Here is a 22,264-nt window from a genome sequence, read left to right on the forward strand (position 1 = left end):
GCTGACTCACTTCATAGAGATTAGTCTTCTAACAAGGTCAGTTTTACTGATAGTGAGATTATACTGGTTTGTTGAGTTTTGGGGTGAGTTTTTTTGGTTGGTTGATGGGTTTTTTTGTGGTTTTTGGTGTTTTTTTTAATGTATCCTGCATATACAGCAGCAGCCTATAGCAAAAACAAGAACATGGGCAGCTGTGGATTACACACATCTGCATCCCATTTCTAGAAACATCTCTTACTAATCAAGTAGTCTGAAGCAGTTTTGACATTTTTATTGCCTAAATAAAAATTTTAAAACTTGATCTGATCAAAAGTGCATTCAGGGAGGACATTTAAGGACATTGTCTATATTATTTTCATTAAGCTGTTAGCTTATTGTCATTTTTCTTGTGCTTTTTAGCTATTTCCTTCTTTGAAAAAGAAAGCTTAGCTTTATTCTGATCTGGTTAATTGTGGAAAATTGACAGCTGAAACATTTTTTTAAACAAAATACGGATTCAGGGCATTGACAAAGTCCTGTCTCCATCTCTGAACTTAAAGGTTTTGCAGCTGTGGGGAAGCAGCTAGGCAGGAAGCCAAGGAATTAGCCTCAGGCTGCAGTGTCCTGCAATAAACAAGCTGTGTGCAGGATACATAATCACACCATCCACTTCCCAGTTCAGCCAGTCACCTCCATCTCCTCAGGCAGGGCAGGCCTCCAGGAGCTGCCTGCAGATGTCCAAGAAGGTGTCAGGAGGGCTCAGCACACTGATGGAAGTGGTGTTGTAAAAGGGAAAGATTGCCACTTGTAGCAGACACTTCACTCCATGGACAGGTCTCAGCAGGATGGAATATGTGTTCCATCAATGCTCAACCCATGCAGGTCACATAAGAAATAAGCTAAAAGCCAAATGAGTTCTCAGGTCAGCAATGAAAACAGCCTAAAATCTTTGTGACATCTTAACAAAAGAGATGCCAAGAGCTCAAACTGCAAGGTCAACAGCATTGTGGCCACTTCAAACAATCAAGCTGGACCCCAGGAATGTAGAGAGACAGAAGAATGATGCTCATTGCTGTCTAAAGGTCAAAGCATTTACAGGATATTGTGTTCCAGAACCAAACTAGGTCTGTCCCTTACTGTATCTAATCACAAAAGGTACTGAGCAATTCACTTTAGATCATATTCTAGAGCATATTGAGAACTTCCTTGCAGTGTTTTTCTGTTTATCTCTTCAGACATGTTTTCCCTCTGCCACATGATGAACTGAAAGAGTTTTTATATTTCCAGAGCAAACACATCACCAGTTATCAATTAAGCATTCACACTCAACTCTGTCTGCAATTAGGAAAAAACATCATTTTTAAAACAATCATTTAAAAATAGCAACATTTTCCTAAATTCAGTCCAAAAAGTAATGCCTTGCATATACACATACTGTGTCACTGAAATAGACAGGAAAAAAATCAGGATTGCTAGTGTTTAAATAAGACTTAATTTATTTTGGTTTTGCTCAGAGGATGAGCTTTCAATATGATTTTGGGAAGTACAGCTGATTAATTAAACAAGACAACTTGTATTATTTCCCTTCTCTGTAAGCCTTTTGAATTCCTCAAGTACCGACTGTGTGCTCTTTCCTTCTTTCATCTCCAAAAGCAAAATCTCTAAGACTCATTTTCATACATGTTAAAATGCTCTAGAGCTTAAGATAAACCATTAAATAGATGGTGTCTGGACAAAAATTAACATTGCAATTGAAGGCAGAGTGAAGTCAATTACTGCATTCCCCTAAGACAGGAGATAAGCAGCTGCATTAACCTAAGTTACAGTCTATTCATAAAAGCAAAAGAAATTAAAAATTTTTACAGAAATCTTGCTTAAACATTTGGTCTTCTTCAAATGAAGACTTTGGAGAGAGAGACTTCAGCTACACAAGCAACTTCCTCAAAGAGAATTGCTTAGATCCATTCTGAGTTATTATTCCTCCACAACCAAATACACAAATCAAAAACACTTCCACAAATAAACAGAAGCTATTACAGTAAGGCCTGGGCAAAATCTGTACTAGAAGCCCACATTACTTTGATTTTCCTAATTTTAATTGTTGTAATCTACTTAAAAACCATCTGACTTCTTTTGAACTAGGGCTCAGATCCCATAAAGAAATGGGATTCTATTGAAGACCCATTACAAAGTGAGCCATTTGTAAATCTTTACAACAGCTTTTGAAATCTTGGCCAGGGATATTTGAAATGCAGCTGGTCTTCATCATTTGTCATTTCATGAGGTCATTAGATTGAGAATTACACATATTAACATAGCATTTATTTATTCATTTATTTCTAAAAAGATTGGTAAGAGGCAAGGACAAGTTACACAAGTGTAAACAAACTCACCCGTGCACCCTTCTCTGGAAAACATTTGCATCCAGCACTGCAATTGCGGCCCCCACACGGCCCACTGTAGGACTTCTTTCCACCCTAAAAAGAAAGAAAAAGTTTGAAAAAATCGAATTTCATAACTATTTGTTAGCTGAAGATCTTCTTTAATTAAAACACTTTCAACACTTTTCACCTACATTACCTATGCTGTGTGAATTTGCTGGGAAGTAATTGGGCAAAATGTTCTTACATTTTAACTTTTCCACTATTTGGTCCTTTTTGGAATCACCAAATAAACAGAAAGAGCTGGGCTAGAAATTCGTTGAGGACAAGTGAATTTACACAGGTTGGTGCTCTTCTGCAAGGTGCAGAGTGCTTCCCAGGGCTCTCAACCCATAAAACTAGATGATGTTTTGAGGTACTCAGTACACTATTGGACTAGGATCATAACTGGTAACTGCAACTTGTGCCTCAGCCATCCTGCATAAACAAGTATCTTCACATCAATAGGAACTATCAAGACAAATTTGATTTTGGGACCCTTGCATGTTTCTAAGAACAAGAAGCTGCATCTCTAAACCACAAGAACAAAAGCTACTGGATGAGAGAAAATGGCATTTTTAACTAAGAGCACATGTGCAAGAAAGTGTGTAGGAAACCACCATGGATTTGGATTTAAACTGAAAATATATTCCAAACTTGCTGCACTGGCATTAGTTGTTTGAAGAATAATTACAGTATTTAAGTCAATCAGAAGTCCCTATATCACAAACTTAATTCCCAGCCAATAGAGTACATGAATGTTAACAACATGAATTTAGTTTAGAGAGTTTGAGCTGCTTCCACACTAAACAGGTCTGAAGGACTGGGCTTCCCAAAGCCCTGCAATGCTACTGACAACAATGTAAATCCTGGAAAAAAGGTCCCCCTTAGCAATGTAGTTTTGTCACGCTGTGAACACCCCTCTCTAAGGAAACTTTCACTGTCCAGCATGCTCAGGTACAGTCCCTACAGTCTTTGAAATTCTGAAAGGAATATTTAAGCTTCTCATATGCAGGTGATCAAACTGAATGCCAAAACAAGTTCAGACTGGAGCCACAAATTTCCTTACTAAAAGCATTCACAGGAAATATTTTTAAAGCCTTTAAAATTTCCTGACAGTGAGGAATGTGAAAAATGAAAGACAATTCATGCAAGCTTCTCAACTTTTGAGCTTCTTGAATCAGCTTTCTCAAGGAAAGTAACCAGTCTGACATCACTTGATCAGTGTTCTGCTGAAGGTAAATAAAAACCTCTACACATACTGATGTTTATACTGTTTTGCTAAATTAAACACCTTTGGACTTAGAATGAACAGATATTAACAACAAGCCTTAAATCCAATCTCCCATACTTCCCTGTCCAGAAAGCAGTGTTGTCTCTTGCTGTAAAATAGTCATAACAACCTTCAAGCAATTCTAGAGGCACCAAGTATAAAAAAAATCCTATGAAACCACTTTGCAGACATTTTGGCATCTTTGTTCAGATGAGACCCCATTAGATATGAGGCTTTTGGACTACTCATTAAAATCCTATGGCCGGATCTAACACAAAACTGGAACTGAAGAAAGGCACCACAGGAGAAGCACCATAATGGGAAACACCACAGACAATTCTAACTCAGCAGCAGAAAATAAAGAATGAAGTAGAGGTAAAAAAAAAACCCAAACAGCTAACAAAACAAAAATTACCAGCCAGCCTATAAACTACCCAAAAGCAAAGAGAAGGAGACAAAATGCATCTAGTGGTTATAGACTAGACTCTTAAGAGCATCTCCAAACTTTCTGCTCAAAGAATGTTCACCATGAACTTGAGTCTGCAATGTGCAACAGCAAAAGCTCAGTACATAAAAACTGGTCCCTATCCTAATGGACACCCTGCTGAGAGGTCATTTCTTTGTGAACCTGTTTTTAGAGTAAAGTGCACTGAGATACATATTTCCCCAAGCTTATATGCCCATTTCACAGTGGACATTTGAACCCATTGCTCAGCAATGCCTGTCTCTATTCCTGACACTTAACCTTGCATTTAAACTCTTCACACACAGCTTCATGCCTCCAGGTAGCCAGATTATGCTTTCCCAGACACTTATTCAACCTTGAATTCTTCAGAGATTTAAACTTGCAATCACCTTTTCCTCCAACTTATTCCTAGTTCCAGGAGTCACTTTCACAAGCCCTCGGGGCCATTGGTTCTGCCCATTCAGATGGCTCCTAGGAGTGAGCAGCGCCAAAGTTTCCTTTCACCAAAGCTCTGTATCCCTCTGAGGTCACTGCCTTGCAACAGTCACTGTCTCCAAGCAGGAATCCCCTGCCTCTGGTGGCAGTCAGGTCTTTCCCCAGTGGCAGAGGACTGAACAAATATCCATGATTTTTTCTATCCCTCAGGCTCCTGCTGCTCCCATCATTGATGCAGTGCAGTAAATATGGCTCTAGTCAAAATCCCACTGAAGTCAAAAGAAATATTGCTTTTTAATTTATAGGAAGCTGGATAAAGCTTTCACTGAGCTTTGTGAAAAACTGAAAGTATGTCCCTATTTTGTGTAAAACTGTGTTCACCATGTACTTCTAGGTTTCTTTTTCACAGCATGAGGATCACTTTCCTCACTTATGAATGAAAGCATTTGGAAAGGAAGCAAATCAAAGCCAGTTGGCTCCAAACCAGGTGAACATGTCCTGAGTATTTTATTTAGGGGAAGTAGCTGACATCAGACACCATGACTATTTAAATCGTAAACAGCCATGTGCATAATATTTGTGAACATAACTCTAAAGGTTGCATATAAGATCTAGACAGCAGTGTTCTCTTCTGAAAAGGTTAATACATTTTCTCATTCAAATATATGAATGTAAGGTCATTCAAACATTGACAGATTGTAACCTGACCATGTAAACATGACCCTGTCATACTTGTTCTGTTCATGTATTCAGGGAAGGGATTTTTTTCCTACTGCTCTACATTTCAGATTGATTAATATGCTCTTGAAAAAAAAAATTAAAAAAAAGATTATTAGTTATACTGGTACACTCCAGCACTATAAGATAAATTAATGAAACCATTTTCATTTCATTGCATGGAAGCAGACCAAGATCTTGGAAACAAAAAACAAAATAGCAGCACTGTTACGAAAACACATATTCTGAGATTTAAAAGCCATAATATCAACTGAGTAACATACATCCTGATTTTAACTGAGTTATTTCAGACTTACATAAGAATCACTACCATGATTTCAATGTAGAAAAAACCCACTCTATTTGAGAAGTATTGATACAAGTGAGAAACTATTATTAAAGGACATTCAAAACTAAAAGTCACTTGTAATTGTACTTGTCAATTGTAAGGACGCTTTTCCTCTTGTGCTTCTGGTGTACTTCTATCAAGCATTTATGCACAGTTGATTCATGAAGAAGCAGTGGCATTCAAATCTTTCCATTGACTTCAGCTTGTTCTGGACTGGAGCCAAAGAGTAAAGAGACCTCACAGCTGTGATGCCATAAGAGGTGTCCCAGAATGTTCATTCCCACTTCTCCAGAGCAACATACAAGGCAACAGAATAAAAGTACATGACCTGGAAGGACCTGCCTGCAAATACAAAAATTGTAGGAGAGCAAGTAGGAGTAAACCATCTAACAAGGGACTTTAGTGTGAGACCTCCAGGAAGCACAGCTCAGATGCAAGAGCTGGGCTCCATTTGGATCAAAACTTCTCCTCTGTTTCAAAGGATCAGCTGCAGAAGACTTAAAAATGTCATCTGAAGACAACGACTTCAGTCAGAGAGGAAAATGAAGCCAGAGGAATAGGCTGAGAGAATGTTTTAGGGAAGGACTGCAGAAAGGTTAAAAACATCATCTTTATAATGAGAAAGCTAAAGTAGTGGTGGTGGAAATGGGCAAATAAATTGGAAAATCTTAGTAAAGAATGGATTCTAAGGAATAGTAGCACACAAAATTGGAGTGTGTAAAGTCTGATAAAAAAAGAGCATAGTCACAATAAAAGAAGAAAAAAGGATGATGACAAAAAAAAAGTTGATGATAAAAGAGAAAGTGAAAGAATCTCTAACTTGCATAAAGAGATATGACAGGGATGACTTTTTTTTCCGCAACACTTGTCTCCAGTAACTTCCCAACTTAAGCAGTCCTTAAGGTCTCTGCTTTCTACACCTGCAAATTTCTCCTATGATCTGCTGTGTTAAAATCTGCTGTAAAATTGTGAAAAGCCTGGAAAAGGATTTTTCATTGACTCTAGCAGAATTAGAGTGTAAAAAACACACCTTCAAAAGGAAGAGACTGCAGTTTAAATACTAACTCACAAACCACACACAAAGTCAGGCTTTAAGCCCCTCTCTCACCCTGAATAAGCACCTTGTTCTTCCTATAGTCCCACAGAAATGACTGGTCTCCAAACACTACAGGAGCAGGAATGTCACATACTGGTTATTCCATGTTAACAGACGTGGACCTGGCTCTGAACAGCTCCATCTTCAGGACATCAGCCCCAAAAATGGCTCAGCTCCTCCACTGTGCAAACAGTTCTAACAAAATTACTAGAGAAGGAAAACCTTCACCTAAAGGGATGCTCACAATATTTATCATCAAAGTACATATCAGAAGGCAAGCTGGCATGTGTCCACTGTGATTCATCCTACAAATTTGTACATATCACAGACCACATACTTTGAAAATATGACAGCAATTTTTTATTTGCATTTTATTTTCAAAAAGTAAAATGCCCCCAAAGCCATCTGTTAAAAACCTTTCCAAAATGAAGCTCCAGAGCTGACTATTAAATAGCAAAACCCAAGGAAAATATTGGTAGAATCTGGCCACAATTTTAGTAATACTTGTGGCAAAATGCTGGGTGGATTAAGAAGTGAAGGTAGGAGCTGCATCTGACCTCCCACACCAAAGCTATCTACTAAACTCCCTCTCTGTATCTTTTGGATTTGAGTCAGCTGAAAAAATCTCTCTTCTGTAACAGCTTTCTCCAGGGAAGACACACTAGGGGTCAATGCAGCCTTGTGTGTGGGAGACAGCTGGGAGGAGGATGCTTGATCTTCCTGCTGGGGAGACAGTGACAGCAGGATGAGCACAGGGAGCTGCCATGGGCTGAGCCTCTGAGCCAGGGGGTTTTGAGCCATTTCTTCACATGGACAACTTGGTCTGCAGGCTCAGCTGATTCAGCATTAAACACTGTCTGAAACACAGATGGAAGCTGCAAACTGGGAGTTCCAGCCAGTCAAACCTCACTGCTCTGGAGTCTAGTCCTTTGCTGTTCTGATTTTATCCTTCAAAGTATTGTTGAAGAACTTGTGTAACCACCAAGGTCACTGAAGCCATCACCAATCCTGTTCAAAGGAATACCATTGGTTTCAATTATTTTCATGCCAGTTTCTTCCATTAAAGTCTCTCCTAAGCAAAGTAAATCAACTTCTGGGGAAAAAAAAAAATATACATAACCAAAATCCCCCAGGTCTGCTCTGTTTGTGCACATATGGCACACATATCCACATTAGTACAAACTTAACTACTACTTTATTTACAAATTAACTACTTTATTTACAAATTAACTACTACTTTATTTCCCTAATGAAAACATGGCCTTCCAAAAAACAAGGCTGCACACTGCTGTACCCTGTTAAACATATCTTTAGTGAAAAAAACACCAAAACAATCAATTCTACAATTCCATGCTTAATTCTGATATCATTGGGACCAAAGAACACGGCTGAATGCCCTGCTAAACAGAGATGAACTTGGGCACACCCTGGCTTTGCTCAGAGAAGGCCTCAGAAACACCCTCAGGATACCTCCCTGAGCACAGAACAATCCTGCAAAGAAATAAGGATATGCATTAGCTCCTCCTGGATTTGCCTCAGCTTCCAGAAAGACCAAAGCAGTACAGCAGACTGCCCTTCCCTGCCACAAATCACTCTGAACATGACATGGAAAGAAAAACCAAACAGCACAATTCCTTCTTTAGGAATAATCACCTTGAGAAAGATGAAAATACCTCTATAACTATAAGAGAAGCAGTGCTATTCCAAAACACTGTGTGAAAATCCCTCTTTTATCTGATACTTTTATTTTAAATAAATATTCATGTGGCTTCTAGCTGGAATGTGGCACACGTTTCTCTTGATTAGCCCATTGGACAAAATAAAATGTTTAGAATATTCCAGATTCCTTCCTTGTCAGATTAGGAAAAGGCTGCCCTCAGCACTGAATGCCCAGGTATGCACGTTTGCACAGACATTGAAAAAACCTAGATGGCAACTTTTCTCCACAGCAAAGTGACAGAAATAATCCTGATGAGCCACAGCCACTTTTATACCTCTAGTATTTCCAGAATGCAGACAGAAGAAAACTCCTGCATCCCCATCCCACAACATGGCATGTGATAAAAATGTCTGGGACAACTTCAACCACCACATTATTCTGACAAATAATTCTTACTCTACAAAGTCCATATTTTGGGGAGGGAATGCAAACACTCCTCCTAACTGCAGCAGGGACTCCAAATCTGCACTAAATAATCTCACACAGTGCCTTGTATTCAAATTGCTGGTCACATTATCAAGCCATTCATTAAGAAACTCTGATGTCCCATGCTTAATTACCAGAGGACTACAGTTTTGAAAATGAAAATGAGTGACTAAGAACTGAGTTTCCTTTAATAATGTTCCTGTAGCAAGAGATTATTGCTGCTGAAGCTTGTCATTAATAATGGAATTTATACAGAGATGGGCTGGGCATGTCTATTTTACACAAAAACAATTAGCTATGCCTGTATCCCAAACTAATGGCTACAGACTCAGTATTTGTCTGTTCAGATTACTAATATACTTCTCCAGATTAAATTTCCAAAATCAGTAGCACACATCAGCTGCAGATGGTGGAATGTGCCAAGAACCACTCTCATGAGCAGCAAAAGTTAGCGACAGGTATAAAGTTTACCCATCTTTTCCAATTCACTTACAATATCTACACCAAGGTCTCTCTCTCCTTTTGGGGTGGGACAGATAAATAACTCAGCAACCCCTCTGCTCTCACCTAAGTTTTCACCCTATTTTTTAAATAGACAATCTTCCTCATACCTTACAGAAGGGCCAAAAGGCCCAAACAGCTGAAAGTCTATATAATTAGAGAGTATCTAAATAAAAAACATAAGCAGTCATCTCCTGGAACTGTCAGAAGACTACCTGCTGGAGTACCAACATGATTGACTCTTTAGCCTCTATCTCTGTAGACATTCTGTTCCCTTGCATTTTGTGATCCTGAAAATAAGAGCTGGCTTGGATGTGGATGTATCCTCACTAATTTCCCTGGAGGTTTTGTCATTGACTGAAGCAAGAACAGAGTAAAGCCACTGCAAACAGCACAGTGAGACATCCCACTGTGTTTTAAGTCCTCTAGGAAAGATTTACTACATCAGCTTTGGAAAGTACCATGCACATAGCGTGTTCTTGGTTAATTAAATCACAAAAGAAACCAGGGAGGCACTGTGTGCTCCACCCACAAAATACTTCAAAGAGTAGAATCACAGAGAAATTGCTCTCCTTTAGGGGAAAAATATGTGTGCTACTATGTTTGTGTCCTTGCACAATGGGTCCTTGTTGTTAACTGATGTTTGGGCACCACAGCAGTAAACATAATTAAGAAAAAATGTTGTTTTTTAAAAAAAGTAAATACCTTTGGAGCTGTTCCTCTATCCTCTATGCTATTTCTAGTGTACTATTTCTATCTTCAGGGAGTGGGACTTACCAAGTCTCCACATGTCCCAGGAGCATACAACTCTACTCTTGGCTGTTAACAACTTTGCACTCTTGATTGGTCATTTATCCTTTATGAGAAATGTAGAACACCACCAGGACATCAGTACCATTCACAAACATCTTGTGCCAGCACAAATGTCATTGATAAATCAGAACATCAGTTCAATGTTAAAATGAAAAATAATCCATTATTAGTACATCCTTAAAATTGTATGTACATCTGTGTGCACCTTTAACAAAGCAAACAAATTAAAAGTAATAAGAGTAAAATTCAGACATGCTGTTTGTCTGTAGCCCTACAACTCTGCAAAAGAAAAGTTGCATAAAAGGCCCATCCAAGCAGCAAATGCAGTCTAAATGCCCTTTGAAGTCCAAAGGCTTCCCATTTAGTCCCTAGCAGAGGATAAATCAGTTGGCAATTAAGAATTTTCCAACGCTATAAAAATATCAGAATTAAAATGAGTAAGTAATAGGTGGAAAATCATAAAAGTAAATTATGTTAAAAAACCAAGAGTATGCATTTGAGATACTATATCATCATGCAAGCAGGCTTACATAACTAACCAGGGATTTACTAAAGTAATTCCCTTTTCTAGCTATAGTTGTAGAGAGTAAAGTGACTTTGATGAGCCCCTCATATCACACCAGTGAAAATAACCATATGTGTTCAGAAACCTGTGTTTCTAAACACAGATTATCTATAAACACATTTATCTTTATGTTCTCTACAAACACACTGGTGGTCCTGCAAAGTATTTTTCAAACAAACTATCTCTGGGAAAAGACAGGGAGGGCAAAAATTTTATCTACTGGAAATACTACATTTCATACATTTTTTTCATTCCATATGGAACAAAGGCTAGGAAAAAAGAAAACCTGAAAAATTAGTCTTTCCAGGATTTAAAAAAAAAAGGATGGTTTTGACATTGGAGAAAGATCTGGGCACACCTTTCAAGTTCTGTAGCAAGGCCCAGGAGCCTGGATTTCAGCAGCACGTCAACCCAAATGCCGGCAGGCTCTGGCTGCTGACGGGGGGGGGGGGTGGGTAGGGGGGGGAGGCAGAGACCAGGCAGGTTTTCTACAGAAAAAAAAAAAAATTCATCTACACCAACAGATTATTTGGGGGCCTTTCAAGTTTTACTCCCAGCAGTATTCCCAAGAAAGTTGCTTTTTCAAACCCATGGGAGCAAATGAAACACCTGTCCATCAGTTGGAAGCGAACAAAAGCAAGCAATCCCAAAATGCAGATACAAATAGTAGGGGTGAAGGGTACAAGGAAGAGACAGAACAGCTTCAGATCAGGCAGAGAAGAGTAAGGGGCTGGAGGACACAAGGGAATTCAAGTCTTTTAGGTAACAGAAATAACACCCTTTCCAAATTCTGCCCAAGCCATATAAACAGCTACAGCCGAGTCTGCTTGCTCCCTGCTCCCAGCTGAGTGTGTCTGGGCTGCTGTGAGAGGTGCAGCTCCTGCACATTCTCAGCAATCCCTCTCTTACTTCACACTCACACAACAGCTCTGAGGGGAGCTCATCCCATATTGGAAATTCAAAGAGAGTACCCAGAAAAATTCACAATGAAAGTGTGCATTTCTGCCCTGCTGCTCTGCAGAGCAGCAATGGCATAGCCCCTGGGAGAGGCTCCTGGATCCATCTCTGAACCTGGCTGGACACACGTGCAGGACAAACACAGCACCCCAGTCCACAGTTTTAGATGATCACTCAGGACCCTGAGGGTTCTGGTTTATCTGATGAACCTAAGATGTAAAATCAACCTGTGGGTTTTTTGCCACAGAGTAATCACACTTTCATCTATAGATATAGCACATAACATGCACAACAGGATGTTGTATTTACTATTACAGCTGTTGGTTCTGCTTTGTTTTCTGGGCTGCCCTTCTCATTTCACTGAGGCTTTCAAGCAACCTGTCCTTTCATGGTAAAACAACCCCCTGTAGTAATTCAGCAGTCAAGCCCTTCCCTGCAGGGCACAACTGCTCTGCTCCAGGATTCCCCTGCAGGCAGCCCAGCAAGCACAGTGCACACTCACTGCAGAGCACACACAGCTGAGCCACATGGAAATTACACAGCAACTTGAGAAACCAAAAAAGGCTGTGCTCTGAACATTGGAGAAGACCCTGGCATATCGTGATAACTTCTCTTCCCAGTGACACTGATAAAGGAGAAGTGAGAAAATATAAACTGAGGTAAACAACCGTAAAATATCAAAGGAAATTTAAGTAGTTCCATTGTGTAGTCATGTATTTGATTTACCGTTAGGACTATTTAATTTCAAGTAACACTTCTGAGCAGAGCAGATCTCTATTCATCAACTGTGGATCTTGCAAACTTTTGCCAACACAAAATGTACAATCTTCATTATGGATAATCTTACCTGTCTGGAGTGGGAAAAGACAAAAAGCCTTTATAACATTTATCTAGATTAAACAGATCTGAGGAAGTATAGTTTGATGCAATATTTTGACAGGGTAAGTGTATGTTTGCTGAGGAATAGGTACTGATTAAATCTGAGACAAAGTGTGCTGCAAACATTTCTCCCAGGAAACCAAAAAAGGACAAAACATAGAACTGGCAGAATAAATGTGTAATTTTATTTACAAACATCCTAATTTTTTTTAGGTGTGTTTCTAGGCTACTAAGCAGAGTATGAACTTTAGAATGATATATTAGAAAACAGAACCAAATGTCTTGGTTTGCTAGTACTGGATAAGGGAAGGAAAAACTGAGACAAAAGGAAACTATTCTTAGCAACAGCTAAAAACACTGAAAATATGTTTTTGGAGACATCATTATCACAACTCTTCAAGCAGAAAATAATGCAAACACTAATTTAATTTCATTTTTTCCTCTATGCAAGTAAAACTTTTTTTGAGATTTTTTTGTTTCACATATTATTTTATATGTTGGGGGACAGAAAACAAGGCTTTTATTTTCAGACTGTTTTACAGATAAGAAAAGGCATATACTGAGCATATTCAACATCAACCTTCAGATGTCCAGTTTTTCACAGAACCTGACATGAAATTTGAATATTTTTTTCAGTCTTTATTAAACCATGCAAAGGGAAAAACTGTCATCAGAAAGACTAAAACTATCTACAAAATTAGATTGTGGAGTCTGATGCAATTTAGAACCAAAATGCCTACTTAATATAATCTTCAGAAGTCTTTCATGCCAAAGCCATCATAGATCTTTATCAATAGGTGTGTGTGCCCTTGCAAGCAACTGTTTGAAATGGGGACTTGTTAAAAATTTTAACCCTCTAATCCCCTTTTACCCCTGTCCAACCTAAAGCCATACTGCCTGGACTTCTCAGCAGCTCAGGAAGTAAACGCAGCTAAAATGAAATCTTAAGCCAATTAACATTTAAATTAACATTTAAAAAAAATGGACAAAATATTAAATAAACAGTTATTTAATTCTGGAAGTCCAAGCAAGTATGTTTACAGAAGTTAGTCTGTAAAATAATAAAGTTGTCCTGTAGGAGTACATCCATTCTGCTTAAGCATTACCTTGCTCTGTCTTCCCTGAAACCCACTAGAGATAATAATGGACAGATGTCACCTAAACAGAGAAACCAATACAGAGGAGATAAAAATCACAACATTTCACTGAAATCAACATCTTATGACCTGTTTGTATAAATCCTCTCAAGCAGTCCCTCAGGACTGATTCCACTGCTGTGCAGTTAGAATTGCTCAGACATGGAGGACTCAGAGGGTGAAGCTTTTCACTTATGAACCAGCTGCCACCATAATCCAAGTAAGTTTTACTAAAAAAAACCAACAAGATTAAAAAGAAGGAAAAGAAAAAGAAACAAAAAAGGAATTACTGCTCAGAATTGACACTGTAATAGTTGAAACCATACCAGCAAATAACTCCTCTGAAGCTTTCAAAGTGTCCTAAATTGTGCTTTGAGTTAATTTATTTCTTAGCTGTCAGGCATAGTGTGATAAGGGATGACCTACACTACACAAACAGCACCTACCCAGGACATGAAAAGTTGCTGTACATGCAATGTAGAAAACACTACTAGAAAATTCTTAGTAACTTAATATCCAACCTTGAACATTATCACTCAGAACAGCAAACCCAACAATTCATGAAACGAAGATTAGTGCTAAAATTTACAACATGCTAGCTAAGCACAGCTGTCCCTCCTGAGAAAAAAACACCCACGCTATTTCAAACAACTTCTTTCAAGGACTTTGCCAACTTAAGCAGTTTCTTTTTATTTTTTTGGCCACATGCATAATAATAACATCACAAATATAAGTAAAAAGTCTAATGGAAGAGCAAACAATTATTCTCTGTACTGGATATTAATTTCTCCTGTTTTATTGTACTTTCACTTGCACACTATTTAGTTCAAATTGTACTGTATTAAGAAAAGACTACTCCATTTCTTCCTTAATTGGTAAACTGGATTCTAACTTATCATTGGCTCCTGCTGAAAAATGCCATGGTTTGTGACACGAAACAACAGATGTTCTTAAAATAACAGACTCAGATATTTCCAAGTGCTATCACTGACAAGGAAATGCCAGGCAGAGAAAGGAACTGTTCATATTGGCAGGGACCTGCCCTACCAAGTGCTGAGCACTCTGAGATTCAATGGGAGGACAGCACATTCACCAAATCAAGGACTCTCTCACAACCAACAGAAAATATGTCTAACACAGTACTGATGAAAAATCACTATGTATCTTCTAGGAAATCATCAGATCTTCCTTGGAATACCTAGGTGTGAAACTTCCACAACAGGACTAGAATCAAAGTGGCTTCATTTTATGAAAATGTTTATCACTCCTGTACAGAAGGTCAACAAAATTGGCCCAAATTCCTCATATTCACTGAATAGAATATTTGGAAGAAAAACTATTCCATCTAAATTAATGTTAAATGCAGTTGTGTTATTAGACAGCAGGCTGATATGTATTGAGAAAAAATAGGAAATGTATGTATAGGTTTTATTGAACAAATCAGAATCATCTAGCTTTTAACTGTGGACCATTAATTGCCATGAAAGTACCTTTTCCTCTTTCATCTAAGTAACTCCATACTAGGTACTGCTGTCAATTTTAAATTCTATTTTTTAACAGACCTTTACTTGATTTACTTGTTTTCCAGCATTCAAATCCAACATCAGCCTTCCTGTGTTACACATAATAGAGAGTAAAAGTTAACAGCATTTCTGGTTAGCTGCCCTCCGTCTTTCAACCAAGGCTTACCCCAGAACTTTACTTTTACACCTTTTATTTCTTCATCTGGTTACTCAAACAGGTTCTTCGCTGGCCTTTAGTCCAACAAAGTCCACTCACAAATCACCTGAGTTAATTTGCTGAAAAAGCTGTGGAGATTACCAGCAAATATAATTCAGGAAGAAAGACATGCTGGTTCCATGGTAACATGAAAGTCAATGAGCCCACCTTGAGACCTGGAGACAAAGGGCCCTTTCAGGGCAGGGAGAGAGGGGAGGGACCCTGTCTTATTGAGATGTTGGGTCCTTTCAGATTGTTCCCCAGCGAGATTTTTCTTAAGGAGAAAAGGCACGCTGTAAATTTGCCATGCACAAGTTCATTTGATTTTTGGAGCCTATTACCAAAACTCTGTTGCATTCCCCTCGACCAACCCTGCCCCAAAAAGCAGCAGAGCAGATCACAATGAAAGCCAACATCCTTGCAGCTCTGTTGCTTTGTTCAGGGATACACAGCTGCAACATGACACACTGAAAAATTCTGATCCTACAACATCAGAAAAAAACCCTAAAGAAATGGCCTAAAGGATATTATATCCTAAAGAAGAAAATTTGGAGAGAATTTTGTAAAAACCAGCAAATTTAGCATGAAAAAAGAAACTGAACAGACAGAAAACTTACAGACCTGCACTGAATTTTCCAAAGCCACCTCTGCCCTAGCATCAGAGCAGGCTTAGTAATATTTACATGCATTGCAATTTAGGAGAATATTTCAAGACTCCCACTGCATGGCCCTTTGAAGGATTAAACTAGAGAGCAACACAGACTTTAGATCTGGACAAGAGATAACTTAAATTTTAGTGTTTCTTGTTCCCCAGAATTTCTGAAAATGCAGGAGTGGAAAGAATTTATACTTTGAACTGTCCAGTAAGTTACTTAGGTAACTTCAGATTAAATAATTTGCTTTTCACAAGATGATTTCACTCATCAGCTCTCAACAGATGTGACTCCCAGGGCTGCAAGGTTACAACAGCCATGTACCCAGAGATGGACCTGGCCATTGCCTTGTGAGTTGTAATCACAGACCACATCTGCCTCCCCCACACGTTGAGCAGACCAGGTGTGTTCTGCCAATGAACAAACTTTAGTTAGGCTCCCCAGCCTCCTTTCTTCCCTGGATGCTTTTTACTTCAGCTATAGAAGACTCAGGAGACAGTAAATGCAGAGGCAGAGACATCACTCTCCTGGGCTTGCAGGACATAAACATCCAGGAAACCTACAAAACCTCTAGAAAATATTATTTACTATAATGAGAATAATTTAAATCCTCAAAACAACTAGACACAAATTCTGGTTCAAATTCTTGAAGTTGTCGAAACCATTTCAAATCAATTTTCAAAAAGCTATGTCTTGAAAGCCTTATTTTTCATTCTTACTGTGATTATTCTTTCTATAGAAGAGCAGGAAAAAAATGAAAATCTAAAATCTGGTGAGGAAAATTTAAATAGTATTATAGGTCTAAAAACCAGACAAAAGCCATTTTGGTGAAGAAAATCAGTGTTTTCTGAGAGAATGCTTTGTACTGCAGGCATCATTACAGTATTTTGTATATAGCATTATTGTCACATGCAGAAACAGAGTACAGAGGAGACCCATTCAGTACAGCAGGCAGACTACATCAGCAGGACAGACTACTAATACATGCACAGGACAGTTCCAGGTAAGTATCAGGACTATTGGCCTCTATCCAAGTTAATGTTAGGGACCTGAATAGGTAAAAAAAAGTAGTCTTCCTCAAAAGGACTGATATCTGAGCTCACAACCCAATGAAACATAAATTTTTGTAACAAAGAACTGGGTAAGAAAGTTATTAAAATAGATTTCCACAACTTCCTTTTGCTCAAAAGCCTCACACAAGAAAAAAATCAATTTTCCAGGCCTGAACTCTGAGAATATCTATAGCACAATGTAGTCACTGCATTATTCTCCAGAGGTGGATGTAAAGCAACAGTGAGAAAGGCTGTACAGTCCTCCAGTCCCTGAAAGCCTCCTGCTAGCAACAATCTCCACCAGACAGCTCCTGGGTATTTTTGCCACATTATCACCTTGACACACACAGAGCACAATCTGGTTGCAATAGCACTAAACAGAAAAAGCATGTTTGTTTGAGAGGCCCCCTTCATTTGTACAGCACTTTGAAGTTAAAAGCTTCTGCAACTTACTCATTTGCTTTAAGACCATTATTAATACAGTCTCTTGATGACTGTTGAAATCATCGTGTATTTGTCATGACATGAAGTGACTGAAAAGTCATTATCATCTAAAAAAAAATCCTAAATGTACCTTAAACTATTTTTTCCACCTTTTCCAACCAAACTACGTCAGTATGAACTGCTATAATTTTTCCTTTCTCTCGCTGAAATTTAAGTAACAAAGGCCAGTGAAAAGATTTGGGAAGGATGTAACAGTTTCTAGAAAATAAATAGCTATGAAGCTTTTTCAAGAAAATGGCACATGCAGTTAGGCTAGTGTCAGCCTGCTGCAAGTAGAAATGGGTGCTACGTTACCCCTTAAACACACAGGGACAAAACACATCTGCTGTGACAACATTCCCAGTGTTTCCACTGACACTATTCTAGCTGACTTAGCTCCTTCACTCTGCCCAGTTAATAAAGGTCTGACTACGTTTCTGGTACCTGAATAGGCCAGTTAGTTTGGTTTGGCAAGGTTGACTGACACAATCATCCTTGTTTCACATTCATTCCTCTGGACTGCAGGCTGCTGCCCCAAGTCTCATTTCCACTCTCACAGATTCCTCTCCCTGTCTTGTTGCTCCCCATTCCCACTTATTCAGAACCAGCAAACTCTGAGTATATGAAGGGTCAGAAGAACAGCAGAGAGCACTTTTCTGTCAGAACAATAAACTGCTCTGCCTCACCATCTAACCAACTGATCCAGCAAAAGGGAGGCAGAAAACCACAATCAGGACACAGGGTAGCCCACACTTAGATAGGATTAAGTGCAGTGTAAGACTGCCCTTGATAGAAGATAGGGGACACAAGGTTTGGATTTAAGTATTCAATTGTATTTACTTCTCTCACTTTGATGGGCTCAGATCCTCGTGGGATTAGTCTTTTTCTTTGCTTGGTGCACTGGCATGAAGGGCAAAGAATCTGACCTCACTAAAGATTTGCAAGTATTTGTGAATCCTGCATTCAGAGGGGTCAATGGAAACTTCTGACAGACTCCAACAGAGGCGAGATTGAGCTTGTTACCAAAATGTCCTTCTCAAGCAAATTCAAATGCCATTTTATCTGGTGACTGAGTACTGGCTGTGTCTCAAGGGAGTATTTTGTACTGTGTTCCCAACCCTAAACTGATATTTAGACAAAGCAACTCGTGTATGCACCAGAAATTGTAGTTTATATATATATATATATATATTTTTTAAAAAACTATAGGTATAAAACTACCAAAACATTTTCCATACAGCCCACACTTTAAAGCTATGTATAAGAACCAGCAAGATTTAAATGTAATTTTGAGGGTACCTTCATGCTTACCAGGACCAAGAGAGGATCTATGGATTTTAAAGACAGAACTCCACAAATACAGTCTGTTATTGGAAAGAAGTAGTTTACATGCTCAACTCCATGCATCCTTTTTACCTCTTATTAGTGACCAAGGAACAAAAACAATTTACCATCTCTTGTACTTGTTACACTGCTGCTCCCCAACATTTGGGATTTCCTCACAGTCCTCTCCTGCCAAAGCACAGGAAAGAGCTACAGCTACTCAGCTCTCAGTATTGGGAGGTTTAGATCCTGTTTAGGGTAATTTTCTTCCCATGCTGTGAGAGACTTCCCATTCCATTTCAATCCATAGCAAAAGCCATGCAGGGCAGGGAGCAGTGGGTATACCTGACACATGAGATGTCAAAACATGCTCCAGGGCAGCAATCACTGCACCCATGCACTCCAGTCCATGGTGCCACAAAACTGAGCTGTGCTCTGCAGGAACTGCTGATGCTGATGCCTGGAACAACAGGAATGCTTATGCTGCTCTTTCCTGCACAGAATTTTAATATAAAAACTACATATGATAGAGGAGCGTATTTCCCAGCAATGCATTAGCTACTAGGCCATCAGAGTCATCATTATTAGGCAGTAAATAATTATATTGAGATTGATAAACTTCCTTGCCTCAGCTGTTGGAAGCTCGGCCAAGACTAAACACATTTGTACAGCACTAGTAAACTTTCACCATTTGAACAGCTTTCCTGTTATTGTCAAACCTATAAGCAAATAATCCTTCTGACTGACCATATGGCAGGAGGACAGCAGCCCAGAGAGGCAACAGTATGAGAGAGGAATCTCACATGTCAGTACACTTTTGTAGGGGCCTCTCACAAAGCAAGGAACAGCCAGTCCTTGTAATGAAAGTTCCAAAAATGTCATTTTAAGAACAAAGTGATCTGGCCTATAGTCCTGCCTAACACCCTCTCTTTATAAGCAGATGTTTAAAGGTCACAATATACCCTTTTATAAACTAAATCACAATAGTAATGTTCCTTCATTTCGCAACCACATTTGCAAAGCCAATGTTTTAACACTCTACTGAATCTTAACTTGCTTGTGGATCTGGGGTATTTTAGATTCTGGTTGCAGTCTGTAAGACTTAAGCTTGCTGGATATAGGACATTTAAACAAACTGGACATACACAAGTTCATAAAGTGTGCCCATAAATACTGAGGGAGCCAGCTGATGTTGCACGGCTACTCTTGATTTTATCTGAAAAGTCACAGTGACCAGACGGTCCTGGAAGCTATGGAAGAAAGCAAATCTCACTCCTGTCTTCAAGAAAGGCATGAAGGAGGATCTGGGGAACTACAAGGCACTCAGCCTCCTCTCAGCCCCTGTGAAGTCAATAGAACAAATTCTTCTGAAAACCTATTCCAAACATATGGAGGACAAGAACATAATCAGAAACAGTCAGCACAGATTTGTAAAGGGAAACTGATGCCTAATTATCCCGATGGCCTTTTAGGATGAGATGTCAGGCTTAATGGATGAGAGGAGTTTTTGTTCCTTACCCTGACCTTAGTGAGGTGCTCAACAGTGCCTCACAATGCTCACAGAGAAACTAATAAAGCACAGGTTAGACAAGTGGACAGCGAGATGCATTGAAAACTTGCTCAATTGCCAGGTTCAGCTGACACTTTAAAATAAATTGAAGTTTTACACCTTGTTTGTATGAGAACATGTGAATGAAGACACCATGATTGAAGAAGCTCAGTATCATAAAGGATGAAGCTCTTTATTTCAGTGGTTAAAACTTTAAGAGGACCTGCCTGACCCAGTCCAGCTCCAGCTGGGATAAAGGTACCCAAAACATGTGACAGCCAACTCAGTGTCTTTCTTTATAACTTAGCCTGACATTTCAGTGCACTGTCATCTGAAGGCTAGCCTATGATTTGCTGAAGCATCACCAGAACTACAACTCTCCATGGTTTTGCAATTATGCTGTACTGTTTTATCTTGTAGAAGATAAGTTTTAGCACTGTCCAAAACCTTAGACTGCATTAAAAGCCCTACTTACTGCACAAATATCTTAGCTGGATTCTTTTCCTCTCCTCTGCAAAGGCTGTTGCTAATGGTTGATTTCAGAATGGTTACAGAAATGATATTGCAGAAAGCAGAGGCTGTCAGTGTGAAATCAACATGCAAACACAGCATAAGGACAACATCATTAAGAACATCAGTGTCAAGCACAGTTAAATGTTTAAAAATTGGTTTCCTGGCAAAATGTTTTTTCATACATAGCATCTGCTAATACTTAGAGCTTAAATTATGCTGGAAATACTATATACTTCATCAGTGTTAGCCAACAGCTTTTCATCACCTTTATCACTACTCCCATTGACAGCTGCAGAGGGAAATACAGAGGGACATTAGCAAAATTACTAACACTGCTCCCACAACCAAAACTCTGATTTTTCTAAATTCCAGCTTGGCACTTGCACTATGACACAAAGTTGTTTCTCTTACAGTAGACCATCTTCAAAGACTTCTTTTATGTCAGCAATGTGAAGCAAAATTGTGCTTTTAGAAAACAGGAACTGATGAGATGTAAACAATGACGAGAACACATCTGAGAACATATCTAAAGAGACCACACTACAGAAATTTACATTCATTCACAGAACAAGGTTATTCACTTCCCTCCCACCCACATTTTGATTAGACCAATTCTGCCTTCATTTGTACATATATATTTTCTGTCTCTAAACAAATATATGGTGTCATTGTTAGAGCAAAGTAAACAGAATTCTGTCAGGGATATCTGTTAGAATTGCTCTTTGTTTCTTCAGTTTGGAATTTGAACAGCATGTTTAAAGAAGACAGCTCCAGGAGAGTTTTACAAACACTGACATTTTAAACAGTGAAGACTGTTTACCTGAAGACTCCAGGGCCTCTTAAATCATGACATCTCCCCACCCAGCTGAATGGACTATGGGAACAACTGGATGTTCTGTGACTTCTACCCACCTCGAATGCAGCAGAAGAAATCAAACAGTTGAAGGTAGAAGCACAAGAATGTAGGGAAATGCTCGGGTATCCTTGACCATGATTGAAAGATTGCATACCAGCAGCTGAAACGTGCTGATTTTAGATCTTTTTAACATAAAAAAAAAAACCAAAAAAACCCAAACAAACAAAAACCTCAAAACTTTTAAAATACAGTTCATTTGAACCAAAAATATTATCTGTTGTAATCACACTCATGAAAATTGCTAGCCTAGGTAATACAGACAGGATCCCACTTCCCTGATACTCTTGAAGTATTCATGCACCTTTGAACATTCTTTCTGAACAT

General features: G+C 38.9%; 1 protein-coding gene across 1 annotated transcript in view; it reads right to left on the minus strand.

The window, feature by feature from the left end:
- The window catches only part of COL4A6 (collagen type IV alpha 6 chain), an 84,509-nt gene extending 70,390 nt beyond the window's left edge, over positions 1–14,119 (minus strand). Inside the window, exons 1-2 of the mRNA XM_064426850.1 lie at positions 14,059–14,119; positions 2,373–2,456 (exon numbers count right to left, since the gene is read on the minus strand). The gene's annotated coding sequence lies outside the window, so the exon portion shown is untranslated. The remainder of the gene's footprint in view (positions 1–2,372; positions 2,457–14,058) is intronic.
- Between the last annotated feature and the right edge of the window lie 8,145 nt (positions 14,120–22,264).

This window comes from Passer domesticus, chromosome 7 (assembly GCF_036417665.1).
Source record: "Passer domesticus isolate bPasDom1 chromosome 7, bPasDom1.hap1, whole genome shotgun sequence".
NCBI classification, from domain to species: domain Eukaryota; kingdom Metazoa; phylum Chordata; class Aves; order Passeriformes; family Passeridae; genus Passer; species Passer domesticus.